This window comes from Rhineura floridana, chromosome 9, assembly GCF_030035675.1.
Source record: "Rhineura floridana isolate rRhiFlo1 chromosome 9, rRhiFlo1.hap2, whole genome shotgun sequence".
NCBI lineage: Eukaryota > Metazoa > Chordata > Lepidosauria > Squamata > Rhineuridae > Rhineura > Rhineura floridana.
This window is the reverse complement of record NC_084488.1, coordinates 33,363,107-33,388,301: the sequence shown is the minus strand read 5'-3', so window position 1 is coordinate 33,388,301 and position 25,195 is coordinate 33,363,107. Positions and strand designations below refer to the sequence as shown.

The window sequence follows — 25,195 nt, the reverse complement described above, 5'->3', positions numbered from 1 at the left end:
TTGTAAGTTATTACCAGGTGGAGATTCCTTTTCCTTAGGGGTGGATAGGGAGGCAGTTGGCTCTGTGTAGCATTCATACAACTTTCCTATTTTCGTTCGAGAAATTGCATTCAGGGAATTGTTATGACAAGGAACAGCTGGACACGACATTTCCTCTTTAAGGACTGTAGCTGGAATTAGAGTTGAAGGTGTTTGGTTGTCTGCCAATGCTAATTCTTCAGCCAAGTTTGTTATCGGCAGCTCACTTTTCAGGTTATGAGAAAAGCCTTTAAGTGGTAACGACCAGTCCATTTGAGGATATGTGGTTTGTTGGCAAAATTGACCGGATCGCAGTTGGGTTAAAGGTAAAAAATATTTAGTAATTGTTTGTTGCCCCTTAATCTCGTGAGGAGAGACTTTGTTTGGGTGGGGTGACAAGGTAGATATCTGTTTTATCTTATTCCTTTTCTTTTTTGGCTTGTCATTTCCAGTTAAGCACTCTAAAGGAGGAGGGCAACTTAGAGCTTTCCTCACATTTCTTGTTAAAACCATTTCGTCTTATCTTAACTATGTTGTCTGAAAGGAAAGCAAAAACATGTAAAGGAGGAAATGGCAATTTGGCAGCGGGTTGAGGCAGTTAATCACAAAATTCTTCTTTAGACGTGGGTGTAGGGTAAAGTAATGTGGTCATAAAGAGTCTTTATCTTCTAAGACGTAGGGATATAGCTTGAAAAGTGCAAATCTTAAAGTTAGTTAACTGCCAGAGAAGTAAATTAACTGCCAGTACACAGTAGAGATGAAGAGCTCACCAAACGCTGCTAACCGGAACCATCTTTGTCAATTCATGCAAGGTGGTTGCGATTTCCCCAAAATTTTTCACAAACTTCCTATAAAAACCAGCCACACCTAGAAATGCCCTAACTTGTTGTTTGGTTAAGGGGATAGGCCACGCTTGTATTGCCTCCACCTTGCTCCATAAGGGGGTGATTTTCCCACTCCCCACCTTATGTCCTAAATAGATTACTTCCTTTAGCCCAAACTGGCATTTCTTAGCTTTCATTGTGAGGCCTGCCTTTTTTAATGCCTCTAATACTGTTGTCAGGTGTTGGACATGCTCAGGCACCGACTTGCTAAAAATGGCCACGTCATCGATATAGGCCACTGCAAAATCTGACATGCCTCGCAACACAGTATTGATTAGCCTCTGAAACGAACTTGGTGAGTTCCTTAGTCCCATGGGTAAGGTCACAAACTCATATAACCCATCTGGTGTACTGAAGGCAGTTTTGGCTCTGGATTGCTCGTCTAGTTCCATTTGCCAAAATCCCTTACAGAGATCTATTGTAGAGATAATGGTTGCTGTCCCCAATAACTCTAACATTGCGTCTATCCTAGGCATAGGATACGCATCTGGGACAGTAATTTTATTGATTAGCCGATAATCAATGCAAAATCTTGTCGTTCCATCTTTTTTTGGGAACCAGGACAATACTTGAGGCTCAGGGACTGATAGATTCCCTGATCACTCCTAGTTCCAGCATATCTTCGACCTCCTTTTTGATCTCACTCAAAACTTTCCCATTCACATGGTACGGAACAGATCTGATTGGGGCATGATCTCCAGTATCAATGGAATGTTTGGCTATACTGGTTCGGCCAGGTTTATTGCTAAAGAGATCCCCATAGTTTTTCAAAACTCTCAGAATCTCTTCTCTTACTTCCTCCTGCACCTCCTCTGACTATTCCAATTGATCTACCCCTCCTTTGTCTTTGCTTTCCTGTACCAAATCTGGAAGTTCAGGCCCACTTCCCTCAGGGAATAAGGTAACTTGCAACACCTGTGCATCCCTGGTATGGTAAGGCTTTAACATATTTACATGAACCACTTTGCTTTTGTTTAATTGGTCTGTGGTGATTACATATGTCACTGTGTCAAGCCTTTCTCTTATGGTATATGGTCCTTTCCAGTTAGCCTGTAATTTGTCATGTTTCCTGGGTATGAATGCCATAACCATATCTCCCACATCATACACACGTTCCCTGGCTGTTCTGTCATACCAGTAACGTTGCTTCTCCTGTGCTTGACTCAAATTCTCTTTCACTACTTCCATCATTGATGTTAATTTATTGCGGAATTCCAATACAAAATCTACTACAGATGTTTTGTACTCTCCCAGGGTTCCTTCCCATGAATTTTTTAACAGTTCCAAAGGTCCCCTCACTTTTCTAGTGAACATCAGTTCAAAGGGTGAGAAGCCTGTTGACTCCTGAAGGACTTCTCTGTACGCGAATAAGAAGCACCCCAAACGTTCATCCCAGTCTTGTGGGTGATCTTGAACATAGCTTCTTATCATGCCCTTCAAAACTCCATTAAATCTCTCAGTCAATCCGTTAGTGGTTGGATGGTAAGTGGTGGTCTTTAGATGTTTTAAACCACAACACTTCCACATACATTGCATCACGTCTCCCATGAATACACTGCCTTGATCCATCAGCACTTCATGAGGGAAACCCAGCCTCATAAAGATTTTTAACAAAGCCTCTGCCACTACAGGGGCTTCTACGGATCTTAATGCTTCCGCGTCTGGGTACCTGGTGGCAAAATCCACCACCACCAATAGATATTTCTTGCCATGCCTTGTGGGTTTGGAAAAAGGGCCCACCAAATCTATTCCCACTCTATAAAAGGGTTGTCCAATTATAGGAAGGGGCTTTAAGGGTGCCTTAGTCTTTACACCACTTTTTCCCACCTTTTGGCATATACCACAAGATAGACAATGTTGTTTTACATCTTTGGAGATATTTGGCCAATAATAGTGTGCAGCCAATCTCCTCTTGGTCTTTTTTATTCCCAGATGTCCTGCACATGGGACATCGTGGGCTACCTCTAGCAATCTGGTTCTGTATTTGCTAGGTACTATCAATTGCTTCACTGGTTCACATTCATCCTTTCTCTCAGCAGGCATCCACAGTCTATATAAAATCCCATTCTCACACACAATTTGATTCCTCAGTTTGTCAGTGAAAGGAATCTGTTGGGTCAGGGCTTGCTCCTTTATTTGCCTCAAACTTGTATCTTTCTTCAGTTCTTCCCTGAACTGCTCTGTCTCTTCACTAGAGACCACTTGATACAATTTGTCTCTTTCAGCAGGCTTGCTAGGGGTTGCTATGGTGACCCTAGGCTCGAAAACAGATTCCACCCTGTTTTCTTCAGCCTGTGTTAACATGGCTTCTGTTTCTTTGCCAAGTTGCTGTCTGGTCACCACATATATTTTCCCTTGTGCCCCCATAACATCTCTTCCCAGTATCACTGGTTCTTGTTGTTGGGCATTAATACCTACTTTATATCTGCCCTCTCGGCCTCTCCACTCCATCTTCACCAGGGCCATAGGCAAGCTTTCTGGTCTACCCCTCACTCCTTGAACAGTCACAGTTTCCCGAGGCAACATTTCCTCAGATTTTATTAAATCTGGCCTCAGCAACGTCTGAGCGGCACCAGTATCAAGCAATGCCCAATAATTTGCCCCTTGAACACACACTTCTTCTCTTAGACTCGAATCCAAGTCTTTTACTTCTGTCCAGTTTATCTGGCAGAACTGAACCTTTTTCGTGGTTAGATCTTTTGGTTCTGTTTTTACTGCCCTTGCCTGAGCAGGATTACTAATGGGGTTGGCAACCTCACATTGAAAACGTAGGTGCCCCGGTCTACCACATTTATAGCATAATTTCTCCTCCATTTTAGGGTACACAGATCCACTCTGGGGTGTCCTGTGCCCTTCAGATTTTACTGGAGGACTCACTCGCTGTGGTACCACATCCTTTCTGCCACCATTATATGGTCTGGGTTTAAACTCTCTTGATGTTTTCCCCACCCAGCCAGTTCTATTGGAGGCAAAGTGATCCGCCATCTCTGCGGCCTCCTGCACCGATGTAGGGGAACGGTCTTCGACAAGGAGCCTTATTTCTGGTGGTAACTGATGGAATAATTGATCCAGTATCATGAGGCTTTTCATCTCTTCCACTGACTGAGCTTTGGCACTACTCATCCACTTTCCAAATATATCCGTCAACTTTGCTCCCAGTTCAACAAAAGACCTCCCTGCTTGGATCTGACAGTTTCGGAATAATTTTCTAAAGTAGTCAGGTCCCAGTCTGAATCTTTTGTATACTGCCTCTTTAAACTCAGCATAAGTGACGGGCTTGTCTGAGGGGAAATATTGGTATACCTCAGCCAATTCCCCTTTGATCAGGTTTGATAAATATTGCATTTATTTATCCTCTGGTAGCCCCCACAATTGAGCTGCCTTTTCAAAAGTACTGAGGTAAATTTGTGGATCCTGTCCAGGCTCAAACACTGCAAAGTCTTTTGGTGTAACCTTTATCTTTGTTTCATTTCTGTCCTTTCTTGTTTCATCAGAATGAAACTTCTCTCTTTCAAATTTTAACTTTTCTACCTGTAATTCAGCATCCACTCTCATTCTCTCAAATTCCAACTCCCTCTGCTTTTCTTTCTCATCCGCCTCACTCCTCAATCTCTCAATTTCCAACTCCCGCTGCTTTTCCTTCTCTGCACCTTCCATCCTCAACTTCTCAGTTTCTAACTCTCGCTGTTTATCTTTTTCCTCAGCCTCCCATCTTAACTTCTCTCTCAAATACTCTATATAAGCAGGATTGCTTAAGTATCCTTCTGGGGTCTCTTCCCTGACAGGTTGTTTGTGCTGGACAGTTGTAAATCCTATTAGTGCCACCCTCAATTCATCTACCCCTTTACCCTCGTGAGGTAAATTGAATGTTATGCACTTCTCCACCAGCTCCTCTCTTTTCATCTTTATGTATTCAGCCATTTTGTTGGAGTTCACACACTCTTTGCCACACACTCTTTGCCAGTCACTCTCACAAGTAATCTTTTTTTTGTTATTTCTGTTTGCCACACCACTGTTAGGGATTCTCTAGTATTCGTACCACCGCTACAGCCAACACCTGTGATGTATTCTCCTTTGTTCGTATCCCACCGCTACTGCCACCACCTGTGACACCCTTCCCTGGCTCTCCCTGTCAGGTTCCTACCTGCTCGTGGTTACTGCCTGTCACTAGGCACCACCAGGGACTCCACCAGTCTGGACTGTCCTTTTTTATGGTTTCTCTCCCCGCTCTAGCACAGATCTCATCAGATCCCCCTGCTAGACAGCACCACCAGTTACGTCCTATAACCAGTATTCCCAGAGACTCTGCCTGAGTCTCTCTATCAGGTTACCTCTGTGACTGAGTGCTTAAGCTGTCCCCAATCCCTTTGATCTTTATATATAAAGCATACAATCCTGGTTTGCTCTGAATACTTGTGGTGTTATATTCTTCCCTTCACCGCTGCCACCAATTGTTACAGTTTCCCTTCAGCCTTGGTAAGCACCTTGCCCTCTCTTCTGGTCTGTATAACCCCAGCCAAGGATCAGGCCTTCGGTAAACCAAATATAGTTTTTATTAAATAACAGAGATAACAAGATTACTTTATAAAGGCACATAAGCATATGGTTTCATCTATTTCTGGTACTTGTCTTAGTATTAATCCGAACTCCACACTCTCCTCACATCCACCAACTCTCCACACAATCTCCTCTCAAAAACCCACCAAAACAACCCACTCACGTCCACCCAGATTTAACTGTCATCTTTCCATTTATACTCTCAGCCATTCTAAACACTCAGCCAATCATCCAGCATTCTACTGCCCATTTACTCCCCCCTCCTCTTTCATTCCACTTACCATGTATCTCCTATACAAACAGCACTTACCATATATACATTAATACAGGAACATCACAGAAGGCAATGGTAAATCCCCTTTGAATACTGCTTACCATGAAAACCCTATTCAATGGGTCGCCCATAAGTCAGAACTGATTTGAAGGCAGTCCATTTCCATTTTTTTTCATTCAGAAAAATCAACCCAGCAACCAGTAACAAAAATCCAGTTGCTTTCCACAATTCTTTTCCAATTGCTTAGTCCTTCATATAGCAGCCAGGTTTTCCCTTGATTGTCCAAACAGGAAGTAAAATCTAAAGGTCAGGAACAAGAATAGAAGGAGGGACTCTCAAGGAGGAGTTAACAAACACACCCTAAAGTATTTATTTTCTCTCTGCCTTTCCCTAACCTTGAAGTATGGACAAGTTTGTTTTTGGGTGGAATCTAAAACCAAGATACGTAATGCAGCTTCAACACCAAGCTCAGGTGCTCACTGACTTTACCAAAGTAGTTCAGTTCATAAAGGATCAGAACACAGGTGAAAGAGGACTGTGGCTATAGGTAAAAGCAAGCATTTGAGTCTGGCATTCCTTGGGATCTCTCAAAAAAGGATGAGACAATTCAACAGATTAAACTTCATTCATGTAATGTAACACACTCTTTGGATGCAGGAGGAGTGAGGGGGAAGGTCACTGTCTTTCCCTTTCCTTGCCCAGCCCTCATGTCCTCTCCACTGGGGGGTGAGGGGTTGGCTGGTGCTGTGTGCCTGTCCCTCCAAAATGCCCCACCTAGAAATGTGGCTGTCCCGCCTAAAGGAAGGCTGGCTACACAGCTGGGTATGCCTCTGAGTACAAGTTACTGGGAATCACTAATGGAGAGAGTGCTTTCGCACTCAGGTCCTGCTGATGGGCTTCTCAGAGGCTTCTGGCTGGCCACTGTGAGAACAGAATGCTGGAGTTTTGGGCTGATCCAGCATGGCTCTTCTTACGTTTCCTGGCATATTCAGCAAAAGAACTTCAGGTTGCAGACCTTGGACTGCCAGTTGAAGTGGATAATAATGGACTAGATAGAGCCATGATCAGACTCAGTATTAAGCAGTTTTCCAGAGTCATATTAATATTTCTGTTTCCATTACTAAAATCTAGCTCCACTTCTCAAAACAGTACATGACCTCCTAATAGTCAGGAAGTTGATTGACCTCAGACACATGGGGGCTTTTTTATTATTATTTTGTAGTGATAGAAAAATAAATAATAAGGCATATTTTTTTGGGAAAAGGACCCAGCCTAACATTTGCTCCTGGTAAATTACTGTTTCACACATTGAAAACATTACTTGAAGTGGCATTGAATTCACACTGGCATGGTTGTTTGCACAATGAGATATTATGATTAGGGATGGGTTCACTGCCTAGTTCTGATCCACCTGTATTCTAATAGTCTGTCATTTGATCCCGATCCACCCTTTTTTTGTTCCCGCTTCCTTTGGCACTTGCCGATTTGATCCGCTGCTGGTTGTGGGGTTTTTTGGTTACAAAAAAAATCCATAATTTTTAATGCAAATGCCTATGTAAATGATCATGGTGTTCCATGTGCTTTATTTTCCTATTTATTACACCTACACACTGGTACGAACGCATCAACTTAGAGGAAATTGTGAAGATAATTACGTAAAATCAGGGGGAATTTTTTTAAAAAAAATCAGTGCCGATTACAGTCACAGCTCACTGCAATAAATCAGTGCCAGTCCAAAAAGATAGCGGACTGTCAAATTCAGTCGGAATCCAGTATTAAGTCCAATTTACCAGATATTCTCCCCCATCCTTAATTATATTAGCTATTAAGAGCATATCCCAATTTATGTTCCAGGTTTGATGGGCATTCTGAGAGGGTAAATAATATGTACAAAGTTATCTCACCAATGTGTCTATCAGGGCCTATGCATGCCATTCTTTTGCTATATTCATTCTTGCTAGGGACAGCTTCTTATTAAGAGAAAGAACAAGATAACTTCAACTGCTAACATTGATCAACATATAATGAGTCACCAGAGATCATGTTTTCTTCCCTCTTGACTTTCATTGACGGACATTTTCTTCAGATAATAAATGACAAATGATCGGTAGTGGCTCACCACAGTGTGTGTGGCATATTCAAGTCTTTTAGTGACAATTTCTGTCACTACTATATGATTCATATAGTATATGAACTTGTCCTTAGAGCAGGTGTTGCCAGTCTTTTTGGGCCCATGGGCATATTTGAAACCAAAGACATTTGTGCAGGCAATGCTGCTGGATTGGCTCAGCTGTGCTGCACCATGTCAAACTGCCCATGTCTCAGCCCTCCTGGTCAGTGGCAGTGACCCACTGTGTTAGGAAGCCCAAAGAGCAACGGAGCCCTGCCTGGGCCGCTTCACCAGCTGCTAGTGGGTACAGCTTCTTTCAGGCAAGGAGAGAGGTGGGAAGGGGATCCTAAGGAACAATATGCCATAGCTTCTCTAGATATTGGCGGCATCTACACTATACAATTAAAAGCAGTACCTAACCACTTTAAACAGTCATGGCTTCCCCCAAAGAGTCCTGGGAACTGGAGAGCTACAGTACTCAGAGTGGTTTAACCGTCAATCCTTCCTCCCAGCGGAGCTTCGGAAATTGTAGCTGTGTGAGGGGAATAAGGGTCTCCTAAGAACTCTCAGCATCCTTCACAGACTACAGTTCCCAGTTACATCTGAAATATTATCTTGCAGCTGTTTCATAGAGAATTGTATCCACAATAATAATGATCCATAGATAATTACATTCCTACTATCCTTTAAGCCCATGGCCCTCCAGATGTTGCTGGACTACAGTTTCCATCATCCCTGACCATTGGCTATGCTGGCTGAGGCTGATGGGAGCTAGAGTCCAACAATATCTGGAGGGTCACAGGTTTCCCATCCCTGCTTTAAGCCAACACAGATTATATAACTGTTTTGCTTGCAGCCAGGATGATTCTTATATGTAACCCTTTTTTAAACTGTTTGAAAACAGCAAATAAGAATTTTATAAATGCCTAGCTTAAGTACATGTCTAGTCAACAGAGCATTTAAGGGCCATGCTCAAGTATAGTTGGTAGCAATGATTAAAAATCATGAGCCACTAGCGTGCAAGTAGTCCAATTAACATCAGTATATGTATAAAAATAGTTATGCAAGGGTTTTGAACTTCAGCAAGTGAATCCTAACCATAAATTAGCAAGCAGAGGGAGCTGAATAATATGCTATATATTTCTTACCCCATGTTTCAAACTTGGTAGCTTGAGGGAGTTAAATCCATGCATAAACACAGACAAATAAAGCTGTGTCTTTACTCCAAAAAGACTAGTCATTGATTATAAAACCTTAGAGAGTACATTCATTGAGTTATAGGAACACCAGACATTGCCTTATATTGAGTCAGACCATTGGTACATCTAACTCAGCACTGTCCACACTGACTGACAGCTGCTTTTCAGGATTTCAGACAAGGGCCTCTCCCAGCTCTACCTGCAGATGTTGGGGATTGAACCTGGGACCTTCTGCAGGCAAAACAGATTCTCTTCAAGTGAGCTATGACCTTCCCCTGTCTTTCAATAATATCTGAAAAAGAGTTGCAAACTATATTTTGTTCTGCAGAGAGTATTTGCTGACTGGTGGGGGTTGTAGTCCAAGACTATCTGGAGGACTGCAGGTTCTCCATCACTGGTATATGGTGAAATTATAAGATCATATTCTCATATGTCCTGCAGTATATTTCCCCCTTTTTAAATTCTTGTCAGATGCTAAATTATGTCAAATTCTAAACATATCTAGACAGTGGAATCCTGTGACCAGCAACCTGGGTATGATCATATCAAGGTACGCTCATGGGGTCTGAACTGGCGGTGACCGAGCAGGAGAGAGACCTCGGGGTTATAGTGGACAGCACGATGAAAATGTCGACCCAGTGTGCAGCAGCTGTGAAAAAGGCAAATTCCATGCTAGCGATAATTAGGAAAGGTATTGAAAATAAAACAGCCGATATCATAATGCCGTTGTATAAATCTATGGTGCGGCCGCATTTGGAATACTGTGTACAGTTCTGGTCGCCTCATCTCAAAAAGGATATTCTAGAGTTGGAAAAGGTTCAGAAGAGGGCAACCAGAATGATCAAGGGGATGGAGCGACTCCCTTACGAGGAAAGGTTGCAGCATTTGGGGCTTTTTAGTTTAGAGAAAAGGCGGGTCAGAGGAGACATGATAGAAGTGTATAAAATTATGCATGGCATTGAGAAAGTGGATAGAGAAAAGTTCTTCTCCCTCTCTCATAATACTAGAACTCGTGGACGTTCAGGGAGGCTGGGTGTTGGAGGATTCAGGGCAGACAAAAGGAAGTACTTCTTTACTCAGCGCATAGTTAAGCTATGGAATTTGCTCCCACGGGATGCAGTGGTGGCCACCGGCTTGGACGGCTTTGAAAGAGGATTAGACAAATTCGTGGAGGACAGGGCTGTCGGTGGCTGCTAGCCATGATGGCTGTGCTCTGCCACCCTGGTCGGAGGCGGCGTGCTTCTGAAGACCAGTTGCCGGAGGCCTGAGGAGGGGAGAGTGTTCTTGCACTCGGGTCCTGCTTGTGGGCTTCCCCCAGGCACCTGGTTGGCCACTGTGAGAACAGGATGCTGGACTAGATGGGCCACTGGCCTGATCCAGCAGGCTCTTCTTATGTTCTTATGTTCTTAAGGTAATAGATGTAAAAAATGTGACCATTAATGTAATTGCATATAATGCTGCATTAATGTACCCACACATAGCTATTTCAGCAATTGTCTGGCTTCTGGCATTTTTTTTATTAACAATGAGTAGGACTAAAAGAGAAATCTTCATCATTTAATAGATATAGTTCCCTAGGTACTATGATTGAACAAGAACAAGATTCTATCTTTGTGAATTAAGAAGGGTAATTTGGAGGGAAGCTTGTCTCAACTTCTCACAACTCACATTATTTTCAGGATGAATTTGACAAGGCGAGTTTCTTTTACCCTTTCTTATCTACTAGCAGGAGTTTTTAAAAAACACCTCTTGGATAGATTCAGATTTTAAAAATAGATTAAAAATGTAATTGTATTCTTTTTATATGCAATTTCATAATGAATTCTTGTTTTCATCTGTTCTTTACATTGGGTCTTAGATGTACTGGTCTCATTCTCACAGTGCAACTGACCTGGATTTGAAAACATTCAGTGTGAGAGTTACAGCACAATCCTATGCATTATAAATCTCATTGACAGGCCCAAATATTTGCTTTGTATCTGTAACTGTGCTTTCAAAACAAAATTCCAATCTATTTCTGAGTTACTCTGTGCTCTGTATGCTTTGAACCTTGACAATTTATTTATTTATTTATTTCATTAAACTTATAGACCGCCCCATAGCCGAAGCTCTCTGGGCGGTTCACAAGACAAGAAATAGCAAAGTACAAGACATGTATCAATATAAAACATATAAAAAGTTAAAAATTATTAAAATTAAAACAATGTCAGCGTATACTAAACATAATTAATTAAAAAATTAAGTACAAAACCGAGGTACTGTTCGTGGGAGACAAGGGAAGGTTAGGGGATTTGGACCTGGTGCTCAATGGGGTACAACTGCCCCTAAAAGACCAGGTCTGCAGCCTCGGGGTCATTCTTGACTCCAAACTGTCCATGGAAGCTCAGGTTTCGGCTGTGAGCCGGGCAGCATTGCATCAACTCCATCTGATACGGAGGCTACGCCCTTACCTTCCCAATCATCTGCTCCCATCAGTGGTACATGCCCTGGTCTCCTCTCGGCTTGACTACTGTAATGCGCTGTACGTGGGGTTACCCTTGAAAATGGTCCGGAAGCTGCAACTGATTCAGAATGCGGCGGCGCGCCTGATTAAAGGCAGCCGCCGGGAAGATCACATCACTCCAGTGCTCAAAGAGTTGCACTGGCTACCAGTTGCTTACCGGGCCCAATTCAAGGTGTTGGTTTTGACCTTTAAATCCCTACACGGTGTTGGCCCAGTCTATCTGAAGGAGCGCCTCCAGCATCATCAGCTATATCGCCTAACAAGATCGGCCTCAAAAGGCCTTCTCTCTATCCCACCAGTCAAAACAGCTAGACTGGTGAGGACCAGAGGGAGGGCTTTTTCAATTGTGACCCCCACCCTATGGAACTCCCTTCCAAATGATCTCCGCCAGGCCCCCTCTACAATGAGTTTCTGCCAGGCCGTGAAGACATGGCTCTTCAGGCAGGCCTTTGGGGTGGGTTAGATTTTATCTTTATCGCTTTTAGATTTTAATGTTATTGTATTGATGTGTCATTTTGTGTTATTTTGTTCATTTTGTACTTCGCCCAGAGTGGCTGGATGGCCAGCCAGATGGGCAACTAAGAAATCCAATAAATTAATTAAATTAAAATTAATTAATTAATTTAATTAATTAATTTAATTAATTGATCTGTAATTTGGGTTCTGAGCTTTTTTGTATAAAACATAGCTGTTTCCCATTCATTGTTATGGGGAATTTAAACATGGCTATAACTTTTTTTCTTTTTGGCAGAAGCAGATTAATTTTGCAGGCACAGGAGCCCATTCAAAATGGATTACGCCAACTAAATTGAAGATAAATAGTTCTGGGCACTTTTCTCCAAGATTTAGTTTTATATTTGAGGGCGGGGATTTGATTCTTGCTCTTTCTTATCTTCAAATAATTAAGAGATAATAATTAAGCTTAGCAGTCATGGAATAAGAGGAGAGGTCCTCTTGTGGATAAGGAATTGGTTAAGAAGCAGAAAGCAGAGAGTAGGAATAAACGGACAGTTCTCCCAATGGAGGGCTGTAGAAAGTGGAGTCCCTCAAGGATCGGTATTGGAACCTGTACTTTTCAACTTGTTCATTAATGACCTAGAATTAGGAGTGAGCAGTGAAGTGGCCAAGTTTGCTGATGACACTAAATTGTTCAGGGTTGTTAAAACAAAAAGGGATTGCGAAGAGCTCCAAAAAGACCTCTCCAAACTGAGTGAATGGGCAGAAAAATGGCAAATGCAATTCAATATAAACAAGTGTAAAATTATGCATATTGGAGCAAAAAATCTTAATTTCACATATACGCTCATGGGGTCTGAACTGGCGGTGACCGACCAGGAGAGAGACCTCGGGGTTGTAGTGGACAGCACGATGAAAATGTCGACCCAGTGTGCGGCAGCTGTGAAAAAGGCAAATTCCATGCTAGCGATAATTAGGAAAGGTATTGAAAATAAAACAGCCAATATCATCATGCCGTTGTATAAATCTATGGTGCGGCCGCATTTGGAATACTGTGTACAGTTCTGGTCGCCTCATCTCAAAAAGGATATTCTAGAGTTGGAAAAGGTTCAGAAGAGGGCAACCAGAATGATCAAGGGGATGGAGCGACTCCCTTACGAGGAAAGGTTGCAGCATTTGGGGCTTTTTAGTTTAGAGAAAAGGCGGGTCAGAGGAGACATGATAGAAGTGTATAAAATTATGCATGGCATTGAGAAAGTGGATAGAGAAAAGTTCTTCTCCCTCTCTCATAATACTAGAACTCGTGGACACTCAAAGAAGCTGAATGTTGGAAGATTCAGGACAGACAAAAGGAAGTACTTCTTTACTCAGCGCATAGTTAAACTATTGAATTTGCTCCCACAAGATGCAGTAATGGCCACCAGCTTGGATGGCTTTAAAAGAAAATTAGACAAATTCATGGAGGACAGGGCTATCAATGGCTACTAGCCGTGATGGCTGTGCTGTGCCACCCTAGTCAGAGGCAGCATGCTTCTGAAAACCAGTTGCCGGAGGCCTGAGGAGGGGAGAGTGTTCTTGCACTCGGGTCCTGCTTGTGGGCTTCCCCCGGGCACCTGGTTGGCCACTGTGAGAACAGGATGCTGGACTAGATGGGCCACTGGCCTGATCCAGCAGGGTCTTCTTATGTTCTTATGAGATGGCCTAGTGGTGTGTGTTTCTGCTTGTACATTTTTAAAAAACATTAGCAGCTTCACACCAGCCTTTTCCAGTGTTTGTTGTGTTGCGAGGGGACTTTCTCCGATAGGCATTACACAATCAGGCTGTCCTTAATATTGCCTGTGAAGTGCTGAAGAGCTCTGGAAGATTTTTTTATTTTAAGCCAAGTAATCGCCAATTTTTTAAGAACTCAAACAAAGCTTTAAATAAAAAAAAAACCCACCACTGCTCTGATTTAACAAAAAAAATAATCTGCAGCTAATCAGTGCCCCACCAGCAGCATTTTGATAGCCTCACTTCTTGCAAAGTGCATAGAAAATCATAGTGACAACTGACTATATAATAAAAAGATAAGCCATTACACTGTCATGCCATCATGACATAGCGTAATGTCAGGAGTGGGGCATGACGGAAAAGACAGCTTAGTTGGGGAGCAGGCAGGCTATGTGGTGGCAGGCAAGGCCCAGGAATGCCGGGCATGAGAAACTGTCAGCAGCAGCAGCCCAGCAAGGCCTGGTGCGGGCGGCAGGAGAGGCCTGGCAAGGCCTGGCATGAAAGGCTGGTGGTGGTGGCAGCAGCGGGAGAGGCCCAGCATGGCTAAGCATGAAAGGCTGATGGCAGCAGTGAAAGCAGAAGCCCAGCATGGACAGGTGCAAAATATTGGTGGCAGAAGTGGTGGAAGAGGCCCAGCAAGGCCAGGTATGAGAGGCTGGCAGTGGCGGTGGCAATGGCGGTGGCAAAGCCAGGTGTGAGACGCCAACAGCATTGGCAGTTGTGGGAGAGGCCCAGCCTGGCAAGGCCTGGCATGAGAGGCCCAGGAGGCTAGGTGTGAGAGGTCATTGGTGGCAGTGGAAGAGGTTGGGTGGCAGAGGGGGGAGACCCCCTGTGACCAATGCGGGAAGAGAATCTGGAAGGGCCCTGGTGACCCATGTGGGGAAGGGCCCTGGAGAACCATGGGGAGAGGGGGAGGGACCTGGTGACCTGTGAGGAAAGGGAAGAGGGAGAGCAAGGGCCCAGGCAACCCATGGGGAAAAAGAAAGAAGGACTCTGGCTACCCATGGGAAAAGGGGGAGGGCCCTAACAATGCATGGGAGGATGGGGAGGGCACTGGTGATGCATGGGGCCAGGAGAAAGGGTGACCTTTTATTCACAGAATGGGCTGTTGGGAGGATGGATGGGCTTTGATGACCCATGGGGGGGAAGGGGTGGGCTTTGGCAGTGGTAGGTGGGGTTGAATCAGAATCAGAATCAGAATTCTTTATTACAGTCATTAGATCAGGTAGCAAAAATACAAACAAACAGCAAAAAGACTGATTATTAAACCGCTACAATTTCATTGAGACAGATGCGATTTAAAACTCATTAACGATAGGAGTTAGATCGGATTTAATTTTTGACAAAACTGGACAAATAAATATAAGGATTAGCTCCTATACAAAACCTTAAGGGCTAAAACCACAAAATCGTTTAACTATAATAAATATATTTAATTAAAACTGCATAGGTTAAAACTTGAGGGTAAAATTAAAATCGGAATAAAATTAAACCGGGTTATTTAGGGTTACTTTCCTATGGTTTAGTACTGCTAAACTATACTTGGCGACTGATAAAGTTATCGCAGGCGAGTGATCGCCGAGCAGGTAGTCCAGCCAAAAAGATTCAGGTTTAATTTCAAAGGGTTCTAAAAGTGGAGAGATTAAATGGAGTCTATGGGCACAATAGAATGGACAGCGGAATAGGACATGCGCGTTGGTCTCGATCTCTCCCGACCCACACGGGCACAATCTCTCTTGATACGGAATCTTGTTGAATCTGCCAACTAGAAGTGCTGAGGGAAGAACGTTGAGTCTCATCCATGTGAAGACCTTACGATGTTTGGGAAAGGTTAAATCAGATAGATAGGGCATTGGCCTCAAAAAGCTTAAATTATATCTTTGTTTTTTTATGAGCATTTGTTGGTGTTGTACATCAATGTCTTTTATCCACTGACTAATATGCAACCGTGCGGTATCAAAGCCCATGGCAAGAATAGTTTGTATAGAAAAGCCAATCTTTAATACTTTATCTTGGATAGCTTTAGCCCATTTGGAATTATGGTTGTCCCTCAACATAAGGGGGGGTTAGTCCAATCGGCTCAAGAATAAGTTTTAACCATGTGGTAATCTTATTCAGTCATATTCGAGATTCAGTGGTTTGGACACCCACCTCTAGTCTCAGTACACAATTAGGGACACAAAAGGGAACAGCCATAATAGACCTTAGAAAACTATTTTGCACTGTTTCTAGTTCGTTTAAATCATCCTTACAGCACACCTGAGACCCAAATGTCAGCTGGAGGATAATATTAGAGTTAAAAAAAATTATGGCAGGTAGGATGGCTTGGCCTCCCTTAGAGTAAAAGAAGGTGAGGAGGGCTTTTGATGTTTTTTTAGCATTGAGCACTGCCTGTTTAGTATGCAGTTGATGACTCCCTGTAGCTTGGAAGGTTATTCCAAGGTATTTAAAGGATTTAACCTGGTCAATTTCCTGGCCGTCTATGTGCCAACGATGGTTGGTGTTTTTTTTTGTAAAGACCATTACTTTTGTTTTTTGATGGTTTATTGTCAGTAATTCCGAGGTACAGTAGGAGGCTAATTTCGACAATAAACGTTTTAGGCCTATTGGGGTCCTTGATAGTAATACCATGTCATCAGCGTACAAAAGAACATTCAGCGGCCTACCAGCTAGTATCGGTGAATGTGAGGAGATAGAAGCCAAACTTGACACGACATCATTTATATAAATGTTAAACAGCAGGGGTGCCAAAATGCAACCCTGCTTAACCCCTCTATACGTTGGAATGGGGTTTGTCAAGTGACCCTTGGAGTTACATCTTATTTGTAGGGTGGTATTAGTATGAAGTCCTTGTATCAGTATAAGTAGTCGCTTATCTATTCCTAAGTCAATTAGTTTGGACCATAGTCTGTCTCTGTCAACCGAATCAAAGGCCATTTTTAAGTCTATAAATGCTGTATATAGGGCCCCTCCTTTGAATCCTGCATATTTAGAAACTAAGTGCTGCAAAATCAAAGCATGGTCAATAATCGAGCGTCTTGGACAAAAACCTGCCTGCTCTGGGACCAAAATATCATTTTGATCCAGCCACATGCTCAGCTTTGAATAAAGATGAGCAGCGTATAATTTGCTAATGATGTTGAGTAAGCTTATTGGTCTATAATTTGTCGGATTGGAGTGTGGCCCTTTCTTATAGATTGGAATAATAAGGGCCGCTCCCCAATCAGCAGGGATCCTCATTGAGGAATTAATATTGGTGAAAAATACCACCAAGATGGGGGCCCACCAGTTGGCATTCGATTTAAAGACCTCAGATGGAATATAGTCAGGGCCTGGAGCTTTATTAGGTTTTAATCGCCCAATAAGTTCCAAGATTTCGTCAGGTGTAACAGGGGACCAAGATGGAACCTCGGTTGACCGATAATGGTTCTCAGTTATCTTGCCATTATTGGAATGGTATATTCTTGAAAAATAATCCTCCCAAACAGATGGAGGTATCAAGCAGTTAGCTGATACATAGGACTTTGGCCAGTGATGAAAGATTAAACGCCAAAAAACTCTTGAATTTTTCATATTGGCCGCATTTGTTAGCCTCTGCCAGATTTCTATGGTTTCTAACCCTTTTTTCTTCCTGATTAATCTTTTATATCTTTTCTTAGCATCACAATACATTTGCAGATGGAATGAGGATCTACTTGACTTGTAACTATGATATATGTCTATTAATTCTTTACGTGTATCGCCACATTCCTTGTCGAACCAAGGTTTAGATTTATGATAAACTACCTTTTGTTGGTCTCTTTGGTTTTGTAGAATGATAGTTTGTAAAACAACCATCAAATTCCGGAACTCATGAAAGGGATCTTTCGAAAGGGTGGGAGATAGGAGTTGGTCTTTGATGGACTGTATTTCGGGGGTACTCAGACTATCTGTTATAACTTTTTCTAGTTTAGACACCCATCTGATCTTAGCCGGGCGGATCTCAACATTAACATCCGCAAACGTGCGTTGTGCTAGATGAATATGTTCGTCTCTACAAGTAATTTCCAGTGATACAGGACAGTGGTCACTTTCAGGGCGATTCATAGTTTTACAGTTTTCGACCAATTGGAATAGTTCTTCTGATACAAAGATTAAATCAATCATCAAAGAGCCTCTGGTTGAAAAAAAGGTAAGTTCCCCTTCTAAGTCCCCTCTAGTGCAACCATTTAATAAGACTAGATTTAATTTAGTTGACATGTTCATTAAACAAAAACCCGCATAATTAGTTCGTTTATCCTTTGATTGGCGCGGGGGTATATTTTGGCTGTTTGGATCAATTGGTGGGATTTGATGATATTTAGCATACAGCGCAGGATCCGATTGACCCATCCTGGCGTTAAAATCACCTGTTAATATCACTAACATTTCCGGATAAGTTGTTGTCAGATTTGTTAATTGGACTTCCAATAGAGCAATTTGCTTTCTAACTATGCTTTTTTTGCGACAAGGGGGGATATATACATTAATCAGTATTATAGAGTAATTTGGCAATTTTAATAGAATTGCCATGGCCATTTCATGTAACAAGCCCATCTTTATAAATCTAGTTTCCAACGAAGTTGCAATATATATACTGAGCCCACCTTTTGGGCAACCACCGCTGTGACTCCTAGTAGCTGTCTTATGATATGCTGTATAACCATCTAAGTTTACTTCTTCCACAGACCAAGTTTCTTGGAGTAATATAAGATCATGCAAATGCAAAAAATCATTAACATATACATCGTTCGCCTTACTGCTCCAGCCTGCGATGTTCCAGGAGACTAACTTTAATTTATCTTTAGAAGGCTTACTTAGCAGTCAGTTGACCGGTAGCATAGATCTATTGGATTTCGATGTCTCCGGGATTTGGGCAGACTTTAAAGGCAATTCCCGTCGAGATGGTAGTTTGTTGACAATATTTGAATTATTCGTAGACTGGCAGAAGTCGTTTAACAGAGAATGAGACATTAGGTTTGGAGATAACGAAGCCCTACGTTCCTGTTCGAGCACAATAAGTCGAATTTGCTCAGAGGTCTCGCCACACATTTGAGAATTCAGGTCAATTGGGGCATTTGGCCGGGGATGTTTCTTGGCCGTAAGATTTTTTTTCTTCCAGAGTCAAGATTAGGTGATTGAGTCTGTTAAGTATCTCATCTTGAGCTTTTGGATCCAGATCACTATATGAGTCAAGAAGAAGCAGCTCTTCAGGAGAAAAATCGGAGTACTTTATGGATTTAATTTTAAATCAGTTAATTCTCAATGATGGCGAGCAGTTGTTGCCACGAAGTCTACATGGTCCACAGATGGTAAATCGTCAGCTGGGCTATGCTCAGTTTTGTTATGCCTCTTTGGGTAAATATAACAGCTGGGGTGGGAAGTTACCACTGACAGCAGCTTGTACGGGGGGGCTTGGTTTTCGAAGAATCTTGTAATCTCTATTCTGTGGTCGAGAAATCTTATTCTTTCCTCAAAGAGAGAATTTGGAATGATGGTATCTTGAAACGTAATTATAGCTCTTGCGTTCACGTAATTATAGAATAAGTAATCAATAGAGATAACTTCACTAAAATGGAACAACCCCGGAGCTATTCCTTCAACAAGATTCCTGAAGTGGAGTCTCCGTTCATGCTGGGTTAATACTCCTTTGGGTTTTGGATAATTTGTGAAGACCAATTTGTATTTATTTAACACTAAATTCATTATTTGATATGATGGGTTCTTTGCTTGCATAGAAACTTCCAGACATTCAGGTATTTTATGTGAGTTAACTGGAGAAGGATGAGCGGAGATTTGATTTCCATTGTCCACTGCTAAATCTGCTGGTTGCGAGGTTTCTTTGGGAGTTGGAGGCTTGTTTTCTGGAGTTAGTTGATTTAAATCCTCCTGAGCTATGGTTTTCTTATGCTTTCTCTTTCTAATACGTCGCTTCTTTTTTTTTGCCGGCTGACACGGTGAGTCAATTAGTCTAAAAAGTTTTCCAAAATTCATATAGGAATTATGTTTAAATCTATGATTTTTTATATTATATGATTTCTTGCTATGCCATGCAGTATGTTGTCTTTCCTTTTGCTCCCTTCTGGGACTCAGCCTACAGACCGTAGAGGTTGTTTGAGATGCTTGAGAAACTTTTACAGCTATGTGAGCCTTTTCTTTAATCCTTTCATTTTGGGAATCCTTTTTCATTATGCAGTCTATCAGAATGGTAAGTAGCGAAATGGATTCAGCTACAAAATTAGAAATCTGTGATAAAGATTGCGTTACCGCTGAGTTCCATGTTGCTTGCTGAGGAGGAGTCAGTGAGGTACCCAGTTTGTTCAGCTTGGGCATGATAGAAAGAGGGGTGGCGCCCGAAGTGCTTTCCTGGTGACAACTATCCCTAGGTGGGATAAGATTGAACGACAACCTCTCAAGGAAATTAACTACCGTCGAGACTTCATCCTGAAACTCATCCTGTAATTCGTTTAAGTTTGACAGCTCGACTGAGTCATCATTGTGAGAGGATTCCAACGGAGGCATAGAGCCATATGAATTTTCCTCCATCAAGTTTGCTCTCTGCGACATCGCATTCATCAAAGGGGAATTATTTGGAACGTCAGCTGTTATTAGTTCCTGCGCCAAGTTTAATGCTGACATCTCTGCGTCTTTGGGTATCCACACACAAGCTTTACTTATGGACCAGTCATTCATATTTAGGCCAGGTACCAGATTAGAATTTAATTCAGCCCCCTGCTTTTCTTTCTCTTTTGTGGCATAAAATTGGGTTATTTTTGACTGTTTTTGCTTTGCTTTTTTAACATTTTTGGTAGATGACACAAGCTCCTCAGAGGGAGTAATACCCAAAGTCTTATAAGCCTTCCTCGTTAAGACCATAATGTATTACAGCCTGTAGAATTGCTCTTATAAAGACACTGGAAAATAAATTCTCAGAGATATTCTTTAATTGACTGGGGATATATACTTTGTAATCAAGCAAGGTAATTGGTACTTACTTAGAGGCACAAGCTGTTAAAGCTGTTAGAAGAGTTCCGTCAACAGCTATGTAATAATTGGTGTTGTTTCCTTTAAGGAAAAGATTCATCAAGTTCTGCATTCCAAGAAATCTTATGCTTCAATATTTCCCAGACGCTTTTTATGGTGAAAACTAGTACTATTTCCACTGGTTTAAAAGGACTATCTTCTAAAAGGATTGATTGCTGCCAAGAGTCTTAGCTTTATCAGACTTTGCCGCTTATGTAGTCTGAGTCTCCCAGTTTGTTTTTAAAAAAACAATGATAACAGCTTCCTGAGTGATAATTAGTTCCCAGCAGTTTCCTGGCTGTTTCCACAAGCTGTTAGAATTAGAAAACTATAATTAGTTGCCACTAAGGTTATTTCTGTTTTATCTGGACCAAGATAAAATACCGAGCACCAAACAAACACACGTCCACTCAGGTCGCCATCTTGGTTCCAAGGCCCAGTCAAGGCCCAGGAATGCCGGGCATGAGAAACTGTCAGCAGCAGCAGCCCAGCAAGGCCTGGTGCGGGCGGCAGGAGAGGCCTGGCAAGGCCTGGCATGAAAGGCTGGTGGTGGTGGCAGCAGCGGGAGAGGCCCAGCATGGCTAAGCATGAAAGGCTGATGGCAGCAGTGAAAGCAGAAGCCCAGCATGGACAGGTGCAAAATATTGGTGGCAGAAGTGGTGGAAGAGGCCCAGCAAGGCCAGGTATGAGAGGCTGGCAGTGGCGGTGGCAATGGCGGTGGCAAGGCCAGGTGTGAGACGCCAACAGCATTGGCAGTTGTGGGAGAGGCCCAGCCTGGCAAGGCCTGGAATGAGAGGCCCAGGAGGCTAGGTGTGAGTGGTCATTGGTGGTAGTGGAAGAGGTTGGGTGGCAGAGGGGGGAGACCCCCTGTGACCCATGTGGGAAGAGAATCTGGAAGGGCCCTGGTGACTCATGTGGGGAAGGGCCCTGGAGAACCATGGGGAGAGGGGGAGGGACCTGGTGACCTGTGTGGAAAGGGAAGAGGGAGGGCAAGGGCCCAGGCAACCCATGGGGAAAAAGAAAGAAGGACTCTGGCTACCCATGGGAAAAGGGGGAGGGCCCTAACAATGCATGGGAGGATGGGGAGGGCACTGGTGATGCATGGGGCCAGGAGAAGGGGTGACCTTTTATTCACAGAATGGGCTGTTGGGAGGATGGATGGGCTTTGGTGACCCATGGGGGGGAAGGGGTGGGCTTTGGCAGTGGTAGGTGGGGTTGGAAAGTGAAGTGATCAGGACAGTAGCTCCTAGTAGTGGATAAAAAATATTGGATAAAAACATGGAAAGACATAGGCTTTGTGGGGGCCCCGATCTGACTCAATATGTGTAGATGCTGAAATCATTGTTCAACTCAAGGAGAGGTAAAATCACCCCAAAACACCACAATTCACCTCATAATTTGGCCCCAGCATAGACTGGTTGCACACACCCAGTATAGGATAGCAGCCTTAGAGTTGTAAACATGCCATATAAATGAATTGCTGATATTATCAGTAATGACTACTGGGTTGGAATCAATTGTGTCCTTTTATTCACAAAATGGGCTGTCAGGAGGATGGATGGGAGAAAAAATTTGGCTCAACTTGCACTTAAAGGTGAGCCTACCTAACCTGTGCTTCGTGAAACAGTGCGTGAACCAAAATGCAGCCACATCCTTCAAAACTCACACTTCTCTGAATTTTGCAATGCAGTTTTGCAGCCAAACAATGTGCACAAAATGCATATATTAGGATAAAGCATACATAAATATGTATATTAAAATAACATAAAAATGTGCTATATTAGGATAAAATTGCAAATACATTCATAAGGCAAAATTTCATATTATAATGTGCATAATTAGGAAAAATTGGTACTAAAATGCTGATGCATTTTCATGAGGTCTTTTTTTTTAAAAAAAATCACAAACTGATGTGGAAAAATGGAGAACTGAATTTAAGATTGGAAAAATGAGAAACAGAAAAAAACTGAAATTGATCGATTCACCCATCCCAACCTGGGAGCTAGGAATGGAATGGTCTGTCCATTTTGGTTCTCTTAGTTTCTCATTTTTCTAATATTAAATCTGGTTCTCCACATTTCTGAAGCAATGTGCAAACTTTTTCTAAAAAAAATCCTCATGAAAATCCTTCATTATTTTAGTGTGCATTTCTCCTAATAAATACATTTTGATTGATTGATTGATTGATTGATATCCCGCCCTTCCTCCCAGTAGGGGCTCAGGGCAGCAAACAAAAGCATTATAAACACTTGCAGTTCTGATTCATGTACACATTTTTGCAAGCAACTTATCCTAATATAGTGCATTTTTGTATGATATTTTCAAGAATATATGCATTTTATACACATTTTCCCTTAATATATGCATTTTTATAAACACTGGTTGGTTGGAGAACTGCATCACAAAATTAGATAAGTGCGAATTTCAAAAGATGGCTGTTTTGGTTCTCATATTGTTTCAGAAAATGCCAATATAATAAATTCAGTTTTAAATGTGAACTAAATCAAATTTCTCACCCATCACTACTGGGAGCAAGCCTCACTGAAGTCAATGGAATTTACATCTGAGCAGATATGTATAGAATTGCATTGTTAATCCTGATGCATAGATATACCCCCAAAAATAGCCGTTAAGCTGGCTATTCCCCTGAGACCTGTACATATCATTTGGATCTTACACATAGTTTCTTCTTGCAGTGCTTCTTTACACATAGTTGCAGAGGTACAAAATGTTCATGCAAATTAGATGCAGTGTTTTCCATCTGTGCAAGCATGAAATGTATTGCAAATGTCATGAGAAAACTTGTTCTCATTATTTTTAGCACTGTTTTGGGGAAGAATGGATGATATGATATGGATCAACTTCTATAACCTTTAACTCAGTCAAATGTCTAGTCCTTTGTGTCCAGTCCATTTAAAAGATCTACCAATCTGGATTTTAACATGAAAGTTTAAATTTTCTGGCACTGCACAATACTGAGATGACAGTAGATGAAACGAATGGAGATGCGTTTCAATATTTTCTAGTGACTCATACATCTATAAATGAAATTGATACACAGGTGGTGCTATACTTCATGGTACCAAATGTAATGATATTTTTATTTTGCCTTCAAACGTAGGACTAGTTTCTCATTTCCAAACAGCAAGCAGCCACTTTAGGTTAAGGTGCTAGTTTGTCACCTCTCTCATTTTTGACCAGGGGCATAGATGAGGTGTGGTGAACCTTTTTCAGTAGGGGGGCCACATTCCCTTTAGTCAACTTTGGGGGGGGAGTCACATGCCTGTGGTGGGTGGGATCAGTGGCAAAACAGAACAAAAGAAGCTAAGCTAGTTTCTACACACATTCATACAACCTTCATCCATGATCAGAGTTCAAGGACTCATTCCAGACTGGTGAAAACACTCAAGGAAGGTGCAAGGCTGGGCTGGTATGAGGTGTGGCTCAGAAGAGGGTGTCATCTGCAGAGTCCTGAAGGCCACGACAAAGAGGCCTGGAGGGCCACATTTGGTCCTGAGAACTGAGATGCCCCATTCCTGGTCTAGATAAAGCTCTCTTTACAGTTATATATTCCTAAAAAATATCATATAGGTTTATTTTAAAAAAACAACACAGCAATTTATGCATTGTCTCACTATGCATTATTCCTATTTTATTTACTTTATAAATAAGGGTAAACAAATGTAATTTCTCTTTCAGCCTTTTATCCCACATGTTCCTACTGGTCACTCGGCATTATGCCAAAGAAAGAAACATCCTTCTCAACATATTTGTTGCAGATCAAGGGATGTCATCATAAACCATTTTGCCACCCCCCCTTTAGAATGCATCTTTGGCAAACTGTCAACCCACATTATTTTGTGTATTTCCTGCAGCTGGTTAGTCATGCATATGTGTCATCACAAGAGTCCCTGTACAACTCCATACCCTGAGGAATTTTCTCTCCTCTCCTGATGGAACTTCACATGAGGGGAGTTTGTCATCAGCCTCTCTTATGAGAGGAAATATTACACAACTTTAAGAAGCCAACCTCTGCTAGAATTTTTGGATTTGAGGGCTTGTTCCTCTTTACACTATCGTACAAAAGAACTTGGTTAAACAGTAAGGAGGTGGAAGGTGCCAGGCAGTATGGTGGGGAAGCAGGAGGAAGGAGAGATGAGTGAAAATCATTTTTCCTCCTCTTCTATTAGCAGACACTTCTGCTGGATCAAAATCGTTTCTGTGAGTGCAAGGACACCATCTAGATTCTACCCATACATTTGCATGTGGTCTCTTCCACAGGTTCAGATGAACAGGTCAGAGGGTATGGCTAGCGGGTGTGGTCCCACATGCTTCACATGTTCATTTCTACATGGATGAACACTCCTAAGGTTACAGTGGCTT

The 25,195-nt window shown here is 42.2% G+C and overlaps 1 long non-coding RNA gene across 2 annotated transcripts in view; it reads left to right on the top strand.

The window, feature by feature from the left end:
• The first annotated feature begins 212 nt into the window (after window positions 1–212).
• The window catches only part of LOC133364190 (uncharacterized), a 57,217-nt gene continuing 32,234 nt past the window's right edge, over window positions 213–25,195 (top strand). The window contains exon 1 of one of the 2 annotated variants that reach the window (XR_009757871.1): window positions 213–344. This is a non-coding gene — a long non-coding RNA (uncharacterized LOC133364190). Of the gene's footprint in view, window positions 345–21,355; window positions 21,496–25,195 lie in introns of those variants that run through there. The other variant, XR_009757872.1, reaches the window with a different exon arrangement.